The sequence below is a fragment of the Centruroides sculpturatus genome, unplaced genomic scaffold (genome assembly GCF_000671375.1).
Source record: "Centruroides sculpturatus isolate CEXI.00-Female unplaced genomic scaffold, Cexi_2.0 scaffold48, whole genome shotgun sequence".
NCBI classification, from domain to species: Eukaryota; Metazoa; Arthropoda; class Arachnida; order Scorpiones; family Buthidae; genus Centruroides; species Centruroides sculpturatus.
The window spans coordinates 348,249-354,019 of record NW_019384294.1 but is presented as its reverse complement, the minus strand read 5'-3'; positions in this window follow the sequence as shown (position 1 = coordinate 354,019).

The window sequence follows — 5,771 nt, the reverse complement described above, 5'->3', positions numbered from 1 at the left end:
ACAGATTTCCCATAATGACAGGATTAATGTTAGCAGATTGTGTACTAATTGCATCAGAAACAATAAGAGCAATGCAGAGTATGGACCTATTGATTAAACATCGTATCTTCTACACTTATTCAATCATCTAATAAGAATTTTTTAATCATTTCGTAACTAATTAAAGTTACTTTGTAATTCTTTTAATTCAAAACGTAATTGATAAGACGTAACGAAACGAACGATTCATTAAATGGAATGATATCTAAAATTAGTTTATGATTAGATACAAAAATTTTACATTTGATAAATTCAAAGAAAAGATAAAAAGATAATTAAATGAATGAATTTAAATCAAATAAAAATGAAATTCCATTAATTAATTTTATTCTTAAGAAAATATAACGTATATAACATTACATAAGTTTTCGAGTAAAGATAATTAACTTATTATTTATAATACGTTAATAAAAGATTATATACAGTAGTTAATATCCATGTTAAACTTAGCATAAACGATGCAGAAATCAATTATGATCAATATATATACTATAGTCCATTATGACATCGATCAGGTAATGGATAATCAAGTGTTTAATGTTAATTAAACAACTTTTTCTCGTGTTTACCAGATAGGAAACTCGTTCTTCATTCATTTTTAAACAGTTAAAATAAAGGAGGAAAAAAAAAGGATAATTAATGAGAATGTCGGTTGATATTGAATCTTTAAAGGTTATTTATATATTAGGGTGTGGTAAATTTTACTAAATATGTACATTTAAATAATCGATAGGAAAATTTAAAAAAAATACTAATCATATTTAAATTTTCAAATAAGGTAATTTTTTTCCTAAATGTTATATACTGACAAGCATTGTATAACAGTTTATTAAATTTAAATTTTATTTATTTACATTATAAAAATTAATTACGTACATTTAAATAATTAAATAAAGTAAAGATCCTTAAGATAATCACATTAATCTATGTATAGTTATAACAGAAATGATTTATTTTTTAATATTAAAAAATGCAAGATATTTATATATATTTTTTATAATAAAAGAAATTCCTCTGTAAGCATTTAAACAGAATACAAAAAAAATATTCAACACTATAATAATAAATCCATGTGAAATAGTATAATAAAATATTGTTCAAGGTATTCTATTTATGATCATTTACTAATGGTAGATGATAAATATAATGTGAAGAAAATATATTTTTATGTTATCCTATAATATTCTAGATGATATATAATTTCTCTGTAAGAAAATAAAATATAGTTAAAGTAATAAATATACTTAAGTGAACTTAATTAACTATTGTAGAAGCTTTTAAATATAATAATGATAATTTTTCATTCTTTTATTATCAACAATATTTCGATTTATGTCAGTAATATATAAAATTTATCGTATCCTTTTTGTCTATTATCTCTAATATTTCTGTTTGGATTTATTGATAAGATTAGTATAAAATTTAGCAATTTATAATAAATTCTACAAACGTTTATATAATTTATAAAGGTGTTAATAAAAGAATTAAAATTGGTAATGTTTAAATTTAGAAATTGAATTAATATGTATTATTAAGAGATTATATAGTAAATAGTAGGCCTACATCCTGTATACACGACAACAAGACAATTTTCTGAAAGTAACTGTAAATCACACAATCTTGTTTTCCAACAGGATGAAAGATAAATTCATCCCTTATCCGAATCTTGTTTTATGAACCAAAATCACTGTCAAAAGCCAAAAATTGTTCAGACAAGCATTTTATGATTAATCTCTATATGAGACTCTGTTAGAGAGCATCAAAACAAGATATTTCAGTTAGAATTCTGTCATCCACATTTATCAGGTCATACATCTAATACGACACCTCGATTTGTTTTATTCGGTTTTCTTTTTTTTTTCTACCAGAAAAATTCATTTGATCCGCTTCTTTTCATTTAATGTGGATTTGTTCATGNTTTCTTCATCCCAGATTTTGATTTGTTTCCATGAGTGGCTGTGAGATTTGTGTATCGAGATTTACACTTTGTATATCATTTGTTCGCTTATTTATATAAGAAAAGTCATTAACTTAAAAGAAACTCCTATAAATACAGAATAAAATTGTTTCTATACCTTGATAAAAAATTATTTATGTTTTAAAATATACCAAATTATAATTTTTCTAAGCTATAAATACAGTATATACACTTTAGAAACGTATCAAATATCTTATTCATGTTTCCAATCCATTAACTTGTTTGATAATCGAACTAATCATTAATTCAAACAGAAATATTTGCTTGATAGATATTTCTTTTAAAAAATTTCATTAATCTCAGCGCATTCATGTCATAAAACATAAAAGAAAAATTAGAAAAAAAAAATTATTTTAAATGATGTTAGCCACCAAATTGTTAATGATGGATAATTATAGAAGTAAATAAGAATCAATTATCCGACACGCAAAGTTGAATATCATATTATCAATCATTTTATTTTAAAACTTTAGAATTCTTTATTTGTAATAGAATATCTTCAAGAAGAATGACTCATTATTCAGTTTACAAATTTGTATTTGTCACATCAATTGTATTTATATAAGTAAACTGGTATAGAAGAATATTTATCTTGTCAACATTGAATTGATATTTTCTTTTGTCATATTTCATCTAAAGTATTTTCCATGAAAACCTTAATCTACACTTCTCTAACAAAATATCCAGCAAGGTAGATCAGTAACAAAATACAGAAGAGTAGATTTTTCACAATTGTACAGTTGGTTACTTCTGATGAAATTTATTTCATATAAATACATTTTCTTTCACATAATATCTAGACCTTTGTTTATTATATNTTAAGCGTTTAAACATTACAAAATTATAAAACTATTATATTATTTTTTAAATATATACATATAGTACAAAATCCTCCAGAAAACAATCATTAAATGGATATTATTTTCCTCTTAATCATGGAAAAATGCTCCTTTAAGAAAAGAAAATCTAATTTTACTATTAACGAGCTTGTTTACTACAGATTTTAGAAGGGATTAAGAATCTTAACGTTCTTAACGATGTTTAAAGAAAAACTGTAAAATTAACCTGAAACTCGATAATAATTTCTTCAACTTTTAAAAATAATTTCAAGTTAATTATAATTACTTATTAAATTGGCATAGCTTTAGTATTTTATTTTATTTTTTATTTCTTTATAGATAATTTTTTTTCTAATTTTGTAAAATTTATACGAATGTATTTTACAATAAACTTATACAAATGTATACTCATTCTCTTGAATAATTCATGTTTTAATTTCATTTCGTATGCTAATTCTATTGCAATATTATTATTAATAACTATTGCTCAAGTATACCAAGTATGCTTGAATACTAACTGTAATGTTAATTTAAATTAACTTAATAATCATAGAAAATCATATAGAACTTCATGCCTATTTGTCTGTATTTACTGTTTAATAACTAAGAACTATTTATTTAATTACTGTATTTCAAAAATAAATTATTATAAGATTAGATACAAAAATTTTACATTTGATAAATTCAAAGAAAAGATAAAAAGATAATTAAATGAATGAATTTAAATCAAATAAAAATGAAATTCCATTAATTAATTTTATTCTTAAGAAAATATAACGTATATAACATTACATAAGTTTTCGAGTAAAGATAATTAACTTATTATTTATAATACGTTAATAAAAGATTATATACAGTAGTTAATATCCATGTTAAACTTAGCATAAACGATGCAGAAATCAATTATGATCAATATATATACTATAGTCCATTATGACATCGATCAGGTAATGGATAATCAAGTGTTTAATGTTAATTAAACAACTTTTTCTCGTGTTTACCAGATAGGAAACTCGTTCTTCATTCATTTTTAAACAGTTNAAATAATTATATTTTTATATATTTTTTTTTATTTAAAATTTAAAAAATAAATAAATAAATAAAAGTTTTATTTTAAATTGTTTCATTATTTTTTATTTAAATTAAACGTTCTTGACGATTTAGTTTATAATACATTTTTAATTTATTTTCTAACAATTATTAATTCATCTGAATGAATAATATTGTTTCAAAAGTTTAATAATTTTATATTCTCCCATTATTTAAACATTATATTATACTTCAAACATTTATAACGATTTATTTGGAGAAAGTATAGTATTAAACATGCAGCTTAAATGATTAATTTAGTAGGTTTCTAGCGGAATGTTAATATTGACTTATTTACTTAGAACAAACCCATTGGATAGCAGTTGAAGCAATTTAAAATTCTTAACTTTTAACCATTATCAACATTTTTATTTTGGCATCCATTTCAAGTGTATCTATATCTCTTCTTTCACATCTCTTGCTTTATTCAGTGCGATCAAAATCTCTTCTGAAGCATCCTTTCCTTCTGCTCTCAAAAGACCCTTTGGAAATCTTTATCTAATCTCAATCTTTGTATGTAATCTCAAGAGAATCCAACTGTTTGCAATAGAATCCAATTGAAGTAGCAAAATGTTTATGTTAGAAGAATTTTAATATTGTATTACTCGATTATGTTTTAGTGTAATAAAATTTTTATGTAGACTTTATATTATATATTTTAAATGTCTAATCTTTTCTTTCGAATATTTTTATATGAATTATCATGCTATACGTCATACTACACTTCTCGTTTACGCCAATTGATATGCTTTATGCAGAGTTCGAATGGTGTTTTATATCATATCGAAAATAATATTCTTAAAGTTATTTTTATATTAATTTTAACATTAAAAATGAATTATAGGATTAACGTTTATTTATAAAATATTCTTGAATAATATTTTTAAGAAAAAACCTTCTAATCTAAGAGAATTTTTCTGAATATTTTTTTTTTTAAAAAAAAACTCCATAATCCATAAAGTCAATAATATATTTAGAGAATAAACGTCTTTCGCTTCTCCATCCAACCATATCTTACTTGTGCATTATCTTTTATCTTAAAATTTTCTGCATTGATGAACCGAATGTAGACACGTTTATGCAAATCACAAAGAAATCATTCGATGTGTAACAATGTTATTATAAAAGCAATAATATCTTTCATTATATATGAGAAAATCGTTCATGAGTAATATTAAACTAATTAATTAAAAATATTCTTAGATAATGTCTCTTATAATTCTACATATAACTGCAAAAATTCATGAAAATTTATTGGAAATTTTAACGTCTCGTAAAAAGATATTACTACGAATATTTATTAAATAAATTCCTTGATCTGACTTACAATCATATCTAAATCCTTCCTTTAATATATCATAAATTAACTGATTAAGTCTTTCCTAGCCAATAGAAAATAATTGGCAATTCGCTGCAGTTGTGATAATTACAACTAATCCAATCGAATATGTCACGTTATGTCGTTTCGAAACTTTATTAACTGTAACTTCATTGGTTCATTCATAAAAATTATATTTTGAAATTTTACTATAGTTACACGTCATTAGTCGTATATTCACTAAACTTTTTTTTATATTTAATTCGTTATTATTTTTATTCATAAAAACAGTGAAACGTACAATTTTTTTAAATCAATGAAATATGATTGTTACGTCACTCATTCATAAAAATATCCATTCATAATTTTGAATTTATTTACTACACATATTAAATTATACGTATTTTATATTATGAATAAAATTTCGAAGTTTTAATTAAATTTAACTAATAAAAATATTAAAAATAATAAATAAAAGTACTATTATTTTACTGAGATTTTTATTTAC